The 16,238-nt window shown below is 37.0% G+C and overlaps 1 long non-coding RNA gene across 1 annotated transcript in view; it reads left to right on the plus strand.

Annotated features, from left to right (window-relative positions):
• The window catches only part of LOC135406577 (uncharacterized), a 110,084-nt gene extending 94,836 nt beyond the window's left edge, over positions 1–15,248 (plus strand). Inside the window, exons 4-5 of the long non-coding RNA XR_010426350.1 lie at positions 9,289–9,359; positions 14,201–15,248. This is a non-coding gene — a long non-coding RNA (uncharacterized LOC135406577). The remainder of the gene's footprint in view (positions 1–9,288; positions 9,360–14,200) is intronic.
• Positions 15,249–16,238: the final 990 nt, after the last annotated feature.

Genomic DNA, 16,238 nt, shown 5'->3' on the forward strand with positions numbered 1-16,238 from the left:
GCAATGGACTCCAGTCTTAAGATCTCTTTCCCAGACCAGTGAGGACATCTCGCATGCATAAGATGTTTAGTTTATGGAAGATCAGATGTCGGGTTCTGAGTTCTGGCCAAATCCCAATTAGCATGCATTTTATTTAAGGACTTTGAAGTCCAACTACGTGATTAACAACAGTGATGTTGTTAAGGGCCATGCCCTTCATGTATTATTTGGGCTTTCTTAATTTGTGTAACTATTTTTTTACAATCAATTTGATGATTATGCAAATTGATTACATTTGTGGCACTCATGGGTGATTTGTTCCCAGAAAACAGTCTTTTTACTTTCATATTTCTTAAGGCCCCTGAGTACTTGAATATTAGGGAAAGATACCTGTACAAGTAGGTTAAGGTCCTTAAACCTGGAGATGGAGGTGATGTTGTCTGGGGGCTTGGTAAAGTTATTGTATTTATTTTAAAGGAAGCCTCTAGACAGCACTGATTTAGTACTGTTAATGATGTCTGACAGAAAGGTTACATACTAATATGGAAAATGACAGTGTTGAATACATTTGTCTTCACAATTCATTCATAATGCTTCAGTGCATCGTAACTGCTTCAGGTTTTATTACCTGTGAGTTAGGGACCCCACATTCACCAGGAAGCAGCTGGAGAATGTTGTGTCCAAGTGGTCTCCCTAACCTACCTTGCTCATGGATTCTTAATGTAGAATTAAGACTAAATAAATCAGAAATTGAAAAAAATGTATTGAAATATATGAGGCACAAAGCCGAACTCACATAGGCACAACCTTGTATGCAGATGCCTACAGACAAGGCAAAGGGCCAGAAGTTTCCCCAGTTCACACAGAAAATATTCTGGGAAACACTAGTTTTATGCTTACAAAACAATATTGCAGGTGGAAGTGGCAATGAAAGCCATGTCAGGAGCAGGCATACAAGATATTACGAGGGTTTCAAAAGAGACCCATGCTCCACAGCATCAAAAAGCTTTGATAAGGATCAGGAAGAATTGAAAGTGATGATATGACTGAAGCAATCGACCTTGCAGCACAAGGTCATTACATCCACCTTCACTATTGAAGTCATCTCAGCTTCGAGGCTTGAGCTTCCTGGCCTGAAAAATGCTTCTGATTAGTGTATTAGCACCAAAATGAATCAGACCTTCATTTACTCCTACATAACCATTTCTAGGACACTACCTGAGAGCATCAATTTTGTGTACTGTACAATGCAGAGAAAGCTACCAAATTAGTAAATCAGTTTGCATTAAGTTGTGTGTTGCTGTGGTTGGTGAGCCTCTGCTGTCAAGATGGATAAGCTCCTGATAATTAGAGGGAGATTATTTGACAGTGTATGTCACCAAAATATTTTAAAAAGCCTTGTCTTTACAGAAAAGGAAATTTTGAAGTTTCTTTTCACAAATTCCACTGAGCAATATTTCTAAACCAGTATTTGCCATGAGCTTGGAGACTCTTGCCTCTCTATCAGGTAGCTGCAAGGGCTTATTGCATCTGCAGCTCCAGGGCACTACCACCTGCAGATTGATCTGATGTCTACAGTCCGAGGACTACAGCAATAACTAATTCTAGCTTGTCCTCTAAAATGCCTTACAACAGTTTTCTTGAATCAGTTTTATGAACCAGAGAGAAATGGTACAGGAGTCCTCGACAGTAAGGCAGAACTTTAAGGTCCTCCATAAAAAAGTCATATATCTCAAACAAAACCTCTGCCTTCAGAAGACTCATGGATCCAATATGACAATATAACTAACTGTAGACACTGATAAAGTCCAGTATTTCATGGGGGTTGCCACAGTAGACTACATCCAGGCTGTTTTCTGTGAGAACAGTTGCATGACGGTCAAAAATTTCATCAAAACAGGTGCATTTGCAGACCTTCATTGCTGAAAATTGATGCTTTCTGATAGAACAGTTTTTGTGTAAATAGTCCAGGTAGCCTTTACTGATGACTAAACTCCCCTGACGATCTTTCTGATGAGTACAGGAGTATTCAAAATCAAGAAATCAAAACACAGCCAATCAACATGAAAAACATGTTCAAGTTCTTAATTTCTTGCACTTTGCTTTTATTTTTCAGGTACATTTCTTGTTTTAAACTGTTGGGGGGGGGTGTTGTTTGGTTGGTTGGGTTTTTTTAAAAGTTTTTTTAAGTTTTGGATTTCTCAAGAAGGTCATTGAAATTAAAAAAAAAATATTAGTTCTGCTCTCCCAGACAGGATTTGTCATGGACATTGGGTACTTTGCTACTTTGGTACAAGTACGAGGTACTTTGTCTCTTCCCTTTGTTTTTTTCCTTGAAGCCCTTTATTTACATAAGCCCTGAATTTATCTGAGTCATTGTATCTATCAGGAGTTAAAATGCCTTGACATACTTTCCCATCTCTTTCTCCAACACAACTTAGTTTATATCAATGTGTTTTTAACACTGAAAAATGTTTCCTGAGTATTACTCAGTGCAGATTCAACAAACTCCCGAATTCTTTCTTCATTGTCACCACTACTTTTGAAGTAAGTTTGTTTCCTGATGACTTCAAGTCATTCAATGAAAAATATCTTTAGATATTTTAAGGAAAAAATAGTTTAAAAATTATTGTGTTTTTAGTCCCTACATTAAAGGCTCTGCACTTTCTACTTCCAGTTGTATCTAGATCATATTATTCCAATTATCAAGAGTCATCACTCTACCTGTAGTTGAAACTTCCAGTGTTGCTCCTAATTTTGAGCACTTGTTAATTTCCATTAGTTCATTTTTTCATTTCCATTAATTTTCCACCAAATGACCAAGGTAATTAATGACTAAGTCACTATTGATGAAGATTGAGCTGAATACTAGTGCCATTAGGAAGTAAATGACCATTGCCTTCCTGTTTGATGCTTCTCCTTTCACATTTCACCCCTTTGCTTTCAGCTCCATATTCATGTCACATTTTTCTAGTAACCCCCATTTTGTCAGCTGAACAGAGAATTTCCATTATAGAAGCATATCAGATGTTTCACTGAAGTCAGACAGATTTTATCTATCCATATCTGTCTATATTTCTATCTGTATCTACATCAAAACTATTTATCTATAAACCAGTTTAATAAAAACTTCTAAAGGTATCCAGTTAGTTTAGCAAAAGACCATTTCTAGAGAATCCATGTTGACATTTCATTACATTTACTAACACCACTTATTAAATTTTTATTATTCTTTCTTTCAAAATCTCTTCTAATGCTCTAATGACTGTTGCTTGATTTACTCTGGAACTCAAATCATGGCTCTCTCATTTTCTCCTTTCTGTTACGTGAGTTTCAGCATATGCCAGAAGAAAACCCCAAAGATTCTCAAGATAAATATGGAAGACAAAAGAAGTGATTATGACTAAGGATGTTAGCTGGAGTATTAAATTAGAGGGTCCTCCTAGCTGAGAATAATAACAAGTGGGTAAAACTGTTGATTTCCAAATAATTTTCTGAGGAATTTGGAATAACTTACAGAGGAATAACAAAATTGGCAGTAATCTGTTGAGTTTATAACTACTCTATCTAGATGGAATCCAGTGGGCAATACATGATCACTCAAGTAAAACAGAGACACGAACACTCATGATCTCTCAGACTTCACTGATAAGAGTAGCAGGCAAGTCCCAGTTTCAGACTAGAGTAGACAGAAGAAAAAGATACATATACATCTTTGAGACATCTACACATTCACTAGGATAAAAAAAGGTCCATAAGAACCATTCTTCAAACAGCACAAACAGGTTGTCCCATCCATAGTTCTGAAATCTAGACAATAATTTAATTTATGTCATAAATTCATAGAACGATCGGAAGGGATCTTATAGATCATCTAGTTCCATCTCCTTGCCGTGGGCAGGGGTGCCACCCACTAGACAAGATTGGTCAGAACCACATCCAACCTGGCCTTGGATACTTCCAGGGATGGAACATCCACAACTTCTCTGGGCAACCAGTTCCAGTGCCTCACTACCATCTGAGTAAAGAATATCTTCCTAAATATCTGAGACATAGTGCCAGAGAAGCCATAGTTTCGTGCAGGAACAGCCTAGGAATTCAAAACACCCATTTAACTTTGCGTAACCTTATTCATCAAAAAAGATATGCTCACTATTCTCACATTCTCCTGTGGTGAGATGCCCGCAAATGTTCAGTGTCAATTTTGTGACAACTTGAGAAAAAAGTTACTCCTGAGATCGTAACAATTTCTGTGCTGCAAATCGTAGAGTACAGTTCCAAACACTGTTTCTCAGAGCTTGACAGTATGTAAAGTTAAGCTATCCGCTTACATCAAAACATAAGAATTACTGATTGGATGGGGCCCTGAGCAACCTGGTCTAGTGGAAGGTGTCCCTGTCCATGGCAGTGGGGTCGAAACTAGATGATTTTTAAGATTCCTCCCAATCCAAACCATTCTATGATTCTATTATAACATAACATAAACAAAACATACCATAACAAAATAACACGTATAGAATAGAATAGAATAGAATAGAATAGAATAGAATAGAATAGAATAGAATAGAATAGAATAGAATAGAATAGAATAGAATAGAATAGAATAGAATAGAATAGAATAGAATAGAATAGAATAGAATAGAATAGAATGGGATAGATACAAAACAAAAGCACTGGAAAATATTAACTCTTTAAAAATATTTTAAGATGCAGAGGTCTGAATCCTTGATGATGGAAAAATTACAGATGGTGTTAAGAACCATCTTTGCTTGTTCTCTCTTTCCTTTCTCTCAAATTTTTTTCCTCAAAATTATTAACCATATCTTTAGACAGACAGTGTGATTCTGACTGCTTCTAGTATTATTAATGAAAACTGCTGGTTTATTTCCCTAAGAAATTCTAACTGATAAAAAAATCTTTATCCCTATCGTCTTGTGGAGGTTTCTTCCCTTGAAATGTGCCTGCTCCTTTGACTCCTCAGGAATATTTCCAAGCACAACAGTGAGACAATGCATTTCTTACTTTCCGAATTAGTCCTATAGCCAGTATCTAAAAGATGTTATTTTAGTGTTATGTGAAATTGTACTTTATCCATAAACTGGCAAAACAGTTTTAAAAGCAGAATGCAAAACTAGCAATATCTAATTTAAATATACGGACAAATCCTATGAAGTGGGGATTCCCTGATAATTTTTTTTCCGTGTACCAATTCTTGCTTCCAATTCTTCAAGCAGTTTATTTGAAAAAGATTATTTACATTACTACAGTGAATAAAAGACTTTTCAATAATAAATGTACTGAAGAGGTCATATTTGTTACCAAAGTTTTAACTGGACTGAAGAAATAGCCAACATCCAGAACCAGACTTTGTTGAACTGATAAACACCATGTTGGCAGCTGGCATTTCCTCTGTGGTTTCAGTTAGTCCATGATGTCCCTTTACCCCAGTATCTTGGAAAATCACTGTACCCTGACAAACCCGATGGGAATTGATGCATGGGAAGCAGCAAGTTTGTGATCAACAAGATTCAAAGCACTACATACACCATACCACTTTTGTCCATAAAGAGGGATGCCTCATAGATGCATTAAACTGAAATGACTCATATGCATCTGTACTGGGCTGAGGATGTCTCAGGAGAGTATTTCACTTAAGGACACCCATAACTCTGTAATCAACCACCAGAAGAGGAAGTTTTGACTCCAGTCCACAAGATACAAGACCCAAGAGGGTCTGGAGGACACATATAACACCAAGGGAGAAGTCCAAAAGTGTCAGAGTTGGGCCTGAAGGCAAGAAGCAAATGGAAAATACAGTCTTTATGTGAAAATTACAGAGGAAATTTAAAATTTAACTACTTGTAGGACTTTGAACCTGCCTGCAGTTAGTAATTGTAAGAGGTTAATATTGTTTCCAGAACATCTAAGAACTATTTTGCTTGGTAGAAGGGGATTGGCTGTTCTTCTGAAGAGGGATGGAGGTGAAATATTGAGAACTGGATTCTCCGCAGTTGCCATTTGAGTTTCCAGCATGTTAAGAAAAGTGAATTTCCCTAGTTGTACAGCTCTGGATTCACAGTACAGATAGAATTCACTTAGGACATCAGTGGAGTCATGAGTATGGCTTTTGTAGACCTGCAGTTTAATAATTAAATAAATGTTTAAATATTCATGTCTTTCCTTCAGCTGACAGACCTATCAGCAAACACAATGGTAGCAGATTTACAGCCTCTCCGAGATTTTGCTCCCCAACTGCTGCATAACTATAATACTTTTCTTGTTAATGCTAGATTTCATTTTGAGGTCTCAAAGCACTTTGCAAGAGCACAATGATTAGTTAAGCCTTGCAACACATCTGTGCTGGGGGTACTGTGCTATTATGTCTGTTTAATGGATGTTAAAAATGAACTGTGGTGATGTTAACTCCTAATCTCAAATACAACAGACACAACTGCAGCATGCTACAGACACAGTGCCAACAGGGGCACTTCTTCCAAACATTATTATTTCTAACATTTTGTGATCTCCAGCATGACATGAAACCATAGTAATTGCTGGAATTTCACCTTGTGCCTGTTCTATTGCTGAGGATTGAAAGCTTTATGTAACAAAGTGGGTTCTTCAAGGTTCAGCTCCTAAAGTGGGGAAGGCAAAGGCTCTATTTGGTGCCCTTTGTGGCACATGGAGCCCAGCTTGCTGGAGGCCACTACCTTTAGGAGCAACGCAACAGGGGAAGGGGTGGCTATTTTGCCAGTGATATTTTCTTCTCAAGTAATCTACTTTACTCAGTTCCTAGCTTGTTTCAGCCATTTCCTGTAAATAGTCTGGCCTTAGGCAGACATCTAGATGCTGCTAATGACATATAATCATGGAATCATTTTGATTGGGAAAGACCTCTAAGATCATTGAGTCCAACCATTAACCTAATGCTGCCAGGTCCACCACTAAATCATGTCCCCAAGCACCACATCTACATGCTTTTTGAATGTTTCCAGGGATGGTGATTTCACCACTTCCCTGGTCAGCCTGTTCCAAGGCTTGACCACCTTTTCAGTGAAGTTTTTCGCAATATGCACTCTAATCCTCCCTCCTGGTACAATGTGAGGTCACTTCCTCTTGTCTTATCACTTGTTACCTGGGAGAAGATACTGACACCCACCTGACTACAACCACCTTTCAGATAGTTGTAGAGAGCAAGACAGTTCCCCCTCATCCTCCTTTTGAAGCAATGCTGTTCAGCTGAACAGACCTAGCATGGAAAAAGGCCAGAAACAATGATAGCAAGTTTACAGCATCTACTGAAAAAAAGCAGAAGACATCTAGCAGTCCAGGATGCTGTGAAAATAATTGAATTATCCATTACCCTGATTAAGATCAAAGAAGAAAACATAGCTAGGCTGACAAGAGAGATATGAAAACACACCAGAAGATGCCAAAAATATTGCTCAGATCTCAAAGACATAGGCTGGGATTGGAAGAAAAAAGTCTGAGGGGAACAGATGGTAGAAGAGAAATGATTGACCTTGTTCATTAAAAAAAACAAACCAAACCAAACCAAACCAACAAGAATTATGGGTTTCAAGGCATGCTGTAATTAGTAGCCTTTCAGTCTAAAAAAATAGCTCCTTGTGGTAATAAATTCAGGAACTGCTGCTTTCAATCTGCCCTTTTCACAGTCAAGAGACACAGAGATGGCACAAGCCCAAGGCAAAACATGACATATGACCTTTTACATATTGGTGTGTATCACAGTGGAGCATTCCTGGATTTCTCTAATCATTTCCTTCCTTTTCCCTATTCCAGATACTGCCAGAATACCCTCTCTGGTATGTCAGATCCTTTGTGAGCTCCAGAAAATATGCTGCCTTAATGAGAAAGGGTCCTGAGAGGATTTTGAATTGGGCTATAGAGTTTCATAGGCAATAAAGTACCTATGATCTTTTTTCCACCAGTCATCTCCAGATTTTCCCGACACTCTGAAATTTTTCCTAAAAAATTCTTAAGAGGTATTATGAAGTTTATTAAAAATACAAGAGAGGACAAATTACAACAGAATATTAAGGGAAACAGAAAGTTAATATACACTAAGTCTTCATCCGAAATTCATTCACCAGTGCAGGCACGCTGCATCATTGCCTTTCTACCACCTGCATTATGGATGATTCTTTTCTGTGGTGCAGACTCTGAGAGAGTGTTGATTCACTCCTTTTAAATTAATCTGACTAGAGGAAAAAAGACAACCAGAAGCTATAAAACAGTATTTTTCTTCTCTTCTTAAATTATTTAATTTCTGAAAGAAAAAAAACCAACCATGTAGCAATCAAACAAGATCTCAGCAATCCATTAAACACCATTAGTCTTTCATCTTCCTAGCCAGTCTTGAATCATTGCATCGGGGGAAGTGAAAATAAAAACAACCAGATTCTCTCACCACCTATCACGGAATTATTTCCCACATAGCGCCTTGTAATACTTTTTTTTTCCAGTTTAACATTGACTACATAATGTAAAGGGGCTTTCACTACTTCTTTGAGACAATTGCTGAATCATTAGAAAAATATCTCCTCTAGGAATTTTTCTTGATCTCCATCCAATTCCAGTGGTTTCATTGCACTGTTTCTGATTTTGTTTTCTCATGTAATCCTCCCCAATGGCAATCATCGTTTCTTATCACAGCTCTTCGTATGATAACGGTTTAAAATTTGACTACTACTACGATGCTGCCTGGTTTACTTACTTCTTCAAAAAGTGAGTGATAATGTGGTAATTTTCCAAGTTCCATAATGAAAAATTGGAGGAAAATATTGAAAGGCAAACAAACATTAGCAACATACACAAGCAAAAATTAAAAAAAAAATTGTCATGTTCTATCAGGAGTTTACATGCTGTCTTTTGAATGTGTAAGCCTTTGTCTTCATTAATCTGATATGAAATTTTTTTAAATGATTCAAAGGTCATATCTTACCAGGGTAATCAAATGCTAAAATTCTATTATATTAATGTAACATGAAATACAGAAATGTAACAGAACATAACTATGAAAAATTGTTATAATGGGTCATATAGATAAATTCTACCTTGTTTTCACATATTTTGCTGAAATATTTTTAGTCCTTTATGGCAAAGAGAATGGAAGGTGGTAAAGATACAAGAATGCAGAGGTTGTTGAATGCCTTGTATGTCCTTGAATGCCCTTGTATGCCTTTGAATGCCCTTTCTTGTGGGTTTTATGAATGTCAATAGTATTTCTTGGTTGAAATCCCACCAAATTCAGTGGCAGCTGTTCTGCAGTTGTTTTCTTTTCTACAGTTCAGGACACTGAATCAGTCATATAACTACCTGCACTTTTATTAGGAGAAGATGACTGTCAAAACAAACATGTAAGTTATTTTGTTGTTGTTGTTATTGCTTTTGGTTTTTTGCTTTTAAACTTTCTGGGCTATGGTGCATCTAGTCCTACCAGAGAATGCAAACAAGATCTCCCCAGAATTTCAGATAAATGCCTCCATTCTTGAAGCAAATAATGAAAGTCACTTTTTGTGCTTATACTTCAAGTCCAGAAGTTTCCTTGAATCCTGTGGTTAATTTTAACACTTTAAGCTTGGTAAGAAAGCGGAGCATTGAATAGTGCAATTTGTGTATTTTGTAATACAGTTTTAAAAGACCACATAAAGCAAGGCCCATTCCTATTAATTCATTACTGTTTCACTTCTTCCAGATCCCATATCTCCTAAGTACATTGTCAAAAACATGCATGTATACTAATCTTGAAGAATTAGGGACAAAATACCACATTTCAGATTGCTTGAACTAACTGAATTTATAAAAGTGCTATTTATTTCTTGTGTTCTCTCATCCCTTCAGTCTCTTTTTTTTTTGTCTCCTTTTTTTATGCTTAGCTTAAAACTCCGGAAGATATTTTTGAAAATATTGTATTAAAAGTGGCAACACTAAGTTCTAATGTTTATCCTAATGAAACATTTCATACTCTGAAAAATTCTCTTTATTCCAAGATATTATCTATGGTTTACAAAATTTTTATGATGATTGCTTGGAGGTCTTCGCTTAGGAAATCTAGCCTTGACACACGTTGCCTCTTAATGTTGTCTGAAAAGAGGAACTATTTAAAATTAGCTGCCAGACACAGAAATAATCCTAGTTGAAACAGAACATGTTACATAAAATATAAAGGGGTTAATCTAGCTTTTGGATGGTGCAAGGATTTTAACATATCTTATTACCACCTGGAATATATTTTAGCCAGGCTTTAGAGAGATACCATGAATTCTTCTCATACATTCAGGATCTTGGCCTAATATTCTCAAAATGTTTGCAGAAAACAAGATATATTGTGCTGTTGACTTTTGTGAGGCTCCTTGGAGAGCTTTGAACTATCAATACCACAAAATTAACTGAAATAACAGCTATTCTAATTACAGACAAGTTAGAAAAGCTGAGACTTGTGTTTCAATTTTCAAAATGCCAGTGGATTCAGCTAATTGCCAAATGCTGTCACAGTGAGAGCAGCCAGGTCATGTTATCAAGACCTTTGCTGTCCAGTGGCAGTGAAAATAATAGGAAGAGAATACTTAGTACCTGAAATAAAGGCAGCCGGCATCAGACACCAAGGTCAGATCCTTTCCCTCCCGAGTGCTAGCCTGGTATCAGGAACAGGAGAGTTTATTCAGATCTGGCAGCGAAGCCCCAGGCATACAGAGACACCCTCTCTCTCTCTCTCTCTTTTTGGATTAATTTTTAACCTATTTTTAAACTGACTCCTTCTTGGAATGAAGGATTTTGCAACTTGCTCTCAAGTAACATTTTTAATCTTATTCACTTTACTCTGTTCAAATCAAGGAATATGAAGGAGGAATTTCTTTCTAACAAGAGTGGGGCCCCTGAGATGTCATAACTGGCAATGGCAGGGATGCCTCCCCTTTGGAGGCACTACCAATTTCCATCCCCATGGATGATCAGGTATCCCCATCCATGGTCAGGTAAAGCTGGGTGAAAGAACTGGAGCCAGTGGAGCTATCCGAAAGTAATCATAGTGTCATAGAATATCCTGAGTTGGAATTATCAAAGTGCAACTCTTGGCCCTCCACAGCCCAGCCCCAAGAATCACACCATGTTCCTGAGAGTGTTGTCCAGACACTTCTTGAACTCAGACAGTCTTGGTGCCACGACCATTCCCCTGGGAAGCCTGTTCCAAGAGCTCTTTCGTATTAGAACCAAGTTCTAGTGAGCTCATTAAAGTCAAGGATGTGGATGGGAAACCACTGAGAAATCACTTGGCCTAAAAGCAAAACCAACCAAAAAATAAAAACACTATCAAGATTTGTAACTTAAACACATTGTAACTTAAACAACATTGTAACTTAAACACATTTTTCTTTATGTTGATGTATGTTTTCTTCTGAATGCTCAAAATTTACTATGTGTTTCCTGAGCGTTGCCTAGCTTTTTGGTTTCCTAAGAGGAAAATAAAATTTGTCATTACTGCTATCCTTTTACTTAAATTCCATGCCCTGGAATTACAGATAGACATGCTGTGCCTTCATTTTGACACATCAGCCATCGCATACACAAATCACGTGTTTAAATTTCCACAATCACATGCTCCATTATCAGCCACACAGATAGTAGAGCAGGCTCAAAATAAAACTGCTTTGTTCCAGTCATGAGCTCTATAATATCCCTTATAAATCAGGATTGGTTGTATGGTTTCTTGCACACATCCTACGGATTTGCTGTGCAAAAGCCATTGATCATACATACCACTTTCTTGCCTCTTTGCATCTGAAGAGCTATGCTGCTCTGCAGGGCGAAGGAGGGGGAAAAGAAGGAAAAATTTATGGGTTATGAATATTGACGGAGAAGATATTCTTTGTTTATTGAATCCTTGTTTATATAAAAGCTCTTTACAGGGTACACCCTAAGTCTAGAGGTCCTAAACCAGTGTCAGTGAGCTGTCTGGGTATTTTTTCCCATGTATCGCACTGCTATTCTGCTGAAAATAGGGGTCCATTAACATTTGGCCCTTGAAGTTACTGAGGCTCAAGTCTCTGCGGTAGAACGTCTGCCCAATATGCAAAATAATGGAATGAATGGATTCATTGGAAACAATGATAACAAGACCTGACTGAGCTAACTGTGACAGCATGTGGTAATTTTCCAGCCCGCTGATCCTGTAAAGAGAGCTGCAGCACAAAGTTTAGACTGTGGGGTAGGTTGGTCTGAATGGCTGCAAATAAGTGCAGAATATCTGATGATGTCATACATGCAATCTGACAGATGGGGCAGGGGTTTTGTTTGTTTTGGTTTGCTTTGCTTTGTTTTAAACTTGAACTTAACTGTTTATTTTTCTGACATGCTTACAGATTACAATTATAACATGAGAAGGCACAGTTGATTTTAAAGCGTGTCTTGGAAGCATTGTTGTGCATTAGATTTAAGAAACAACCTTATTTCCTGGCGAAAGATGGTGTTTGTGCAGTGACTGTTCTGTGAATTACAGAAGAAAGTTGTTATAGAATGATGCATTATCTCTATATTCAGCCCTGGGGATGCATTTTGGACCTAACTCCCCTCCCCAAATCCCAATACATAATCTGAATAGCATAAATAAGTATTTTATTGCCTTAATTAGTCATCACATCAGAGAAACAGGTAATAAATGATATCTAAATAGGTTACTAATTTAGGTTTAATTTCTGGGAATAAAATGGGATAAAGCAAGTTCATTTGACTGTTAGGGAATTTGTGTGTGTTTGCAAGACTATGCAACTCTAGACGTGTTGCAAATGCACTTCAATGGAAACATATGCTAACACAGTTATGTACCTCCTGAAGTATGTTTGAACGTTTACTCAAATGAGGACTGGAAAGAAATGATACAGCATAATAATTGTGAGTTACCCTCAATATGGCTCCTTGCCACGTTATCGCTGAAAAAACACATTAAAAGACAATTCCAATTCTGTGTTTGTGACTGAGATGATAATACAAGTATAGAACATATTCCTGGAATTTTTAGCACCTCTAAAACTAGATTAGACTTTTCATATGCTCCAAGGGAAAGATGCATAGAAATTTTTAATGTATTCCAATTGCACCTTCCTCTCTCCCTTCCGCTGTTATTTGTCCTTTTGGCTGTTAGCTCACTGGAGACAGTGCTCGAAGCACTGTAAAATAATGACAATAGGAAGAAAGTAGAGGTACACATGTAAAAAAAGAAACACACATTGATTACAATGGGATTTTCTCTAAGCTTGACATAGTTATCCAAAGTTAAGATAAACACAGGCAATATTTTAAAATGACAAAGCACTGCCTAAGCAAACCAGAAGGCCAAATTTTGAGGACCAGAGTTTACTACTTGATTTTAGTATCATTTTTGAAGCAGAGAAACTGTTGGGAGGCATAACTTTTATCACTGCTTGAAATTATTGTTATCAACAATGTGTATTATGTCTCAACTGAGGAGTAAATTCCTATTATAATAAACACTGTACAAATATACAATTGCAGGTAGCTTCTGATCCAATGAATTTTTAGTGTGATAGGCAAATTCAACACGAAGACAGACCAAAAAGTCTCTCTATACTTTCATGAAACTCTTCATATCCACCGAAAAAAATAGGAATAGGATAGGAAGTGCCATGATTTTTTAGAATGGGGAAAAGAGGTTTGCCCATCTCCTCCATAACTTGAATCTCGTGTTGATTTTATTGCTAAGAAATTGTGACTACATCTTAATGTAACCTACTAGAAATATAAGGAGCATGTTTGTCACCCTCAGTGACCAGAGAGGAGAACAAAATGAAATACATGAGTTGTCACTAATATCCACTCTTAGGCTGTAAACTCTGTCTTTTTGTTACTCCTTGCTTTATAGAAGAAGAATTTCCAAATTCTAGGAAGTTTACCAGTTTTTGTTTAATACCTCAATATAGGACATTTTCACCCAGGAGGGATCTCCGTTAGTCAGAGAACCAGTAAAATTCTGACACGGGGGAATCTGCTCTTCAGATTTTTTTAATTTCTTTTTTGTGAGTAGTGAGTACCTTGGAGGAGGGTAGCCTGTGACAAAGGTTCAGAGGCCTCAATAGTTTTCATGCAGGTGTTAGGATCCCTCAATTCAAGTATCCCAGAAACTCAAAGAGAACCCTGAAACAAAAAAAGAGAGCATGATTCACTGACAAGAATTAATCTTTTTCAGGTGAAGAACTCCTGCAGCTATTTGCAATCGAAAAGAGATAAGAAAACAGAACTGTGGGAACTGATGATTTAGATTTACAAATGGTTTTACTGCTCTGGGAGAATGGAAGTGACTTCAGCCTGCACAAAATTCTGATGAGGAGAAAATAGTACATCTTGACTTACCAGATGTAAAATATTTAATCATGAAAACATCCACAGTGGGGCAGAAAATAACTCATCAAATCACAGTTATTAACTTTTATTAAAAAGAAGTTTACAGTTTTTAGCAAGTAAATACATCAAGTGCTAAATTTTAAATTGGATTAATTAATTGTTTGCATCATTATTATGAACTATACTATACAAATTTAATTTTAATGTTAATTAAATAAAATTAAAGTTATAATTAAATGCTGTAAATTATGTCTATTTTATTATGACAAAGAGTTATTGGTTTTAAACAAACTAGGAAGAATAAACACAAGTCTCAGTGAGTTTAGCATGTTATACATGCATCTTGGCTTTTAAGGAGACACATTGAATGGCTAGATATATGAAACTTTCAGCGCCTGCTATTTTAAACTGGTTTAATTTAACAACTCGATCACTTTTCTCCTGAAATCAAGTATTAGTTCCTGCAGAATCTTTATTTCTGCTACATGTGTATGTGTACATTGCTATAGAGTAAGTCTGCAGCATTGTTCCATTTTTTGATATAGTACTGTATTCCTTCTACTTTATATGTACATACAGAAGCATTTACCTCTGTGTGTACAGGTTTACACCTCAGAAATGGCCTGTCCTTCATTTCTGTATTACATGACATTAATGTCATCCCTCCGGTCCATCACGTTGATGGCCATGGGCCATCCTTACTCCTCACTTTTCAGAAACTTTTAGTACTTATTTTAGTAGTTCTGTGAATTTCTCCTCTCTGCCTGCGTGTTCACCAAGCCATTGATTTTAAGGACCACAGGTAAAGACCTTAGACTGTACCTTGTTCCCTTGTCAAAACTGTCACCACAGAAAGTCAGTGAGGGGTGAGATGCAGAGATGGAGATATTGAGAGAGTTATTGATGGAAAATAGCCAGTGATGCTCTCAGCTGCAGAAGAGGAATGGTTTCCCAGTCCTGCTCATATTTACAGGTAGCAAATCTGTCTCACTACAAACCAAAATACCAGGAGATACCTGTTCAGCTCATACCCCTGGCAGTTTGGAAACTTGAAGGAATAGGCATGAGTATTAAAAAATGTGAACAATAAAGCATTTAGAGGGATAGTACAGTAGTACATACTCAGGAAAGGATCTGATATTAAACACGCATTTCAGGCCAATGCCATTGCAGAATTTTAATCACAAAAAAATATGTCATCGTTTTACACTATTGTCAGTATAGCAATATGAAATTTAAATGACATTATTCATTTTCGTATGTCCTAAGAAGTGTTTTTCTCTTTCTTTTCTGATAAATAGCATGGAACATGCATGACGGTAAGTTGCTGCTAATGCCCATTTGACAGAAGGAATTTTTCAGGAAGAAGCATGAAGTGACATGGAAGTGGGACAGATGAAGAGGCCCCAGGAATGCTCTCTTCCTACTGTACTGGAGAAGCCCATTGTGCCCATGGCCAGGCTCTGTATTAATATTTTCCTGAGCATTATTATAGAGCTTGCATGATATTACATACGCTGCAATGTACAAGTGTAGTCTCAGGATACCATTTCGTCCTCCTCCAATCACAATGATGTGATTCTGATTCTGCCACCCAAGGTGTCTTTTCACCAGGTTTGAAGACAACTGCTTGCGTATGGTATTTGGCTACAAAGAAAACATGAATTTGAGGTCTCTTTCTGAAAGGGCATACACTGTATTAATTATCAGGAGACTCATGCTTACATAGCAATACAGCTGCGTTTTTAATGTAGAGTTATCAAAATCCAAATTGAAATGATTACCAAATTTTCAGTCTGCAAATGAGAAGAAAAAAAGATACATGATCTTGTTTATGCACAAAAATAATTTTAAATCAATTAAACTGTTGAAAACCCCTACGT

The sequence above is a fragment of the Pseudopipra pipra genome, chromosome Z (assembly GCF_036250125.1).
Source record: "Pseudopipra pipra isolate bDixPip1 chromosome Z, bDixPip1.hap1, whole genome shotgun sequence".
Taxonomy (NCBI): domain Eukaryota; kingdom Metazoa; phylum Chordata; class Aves; order Passeriformes; family Pipridae; genus Pseudopipra; species Pseudopipra pipra.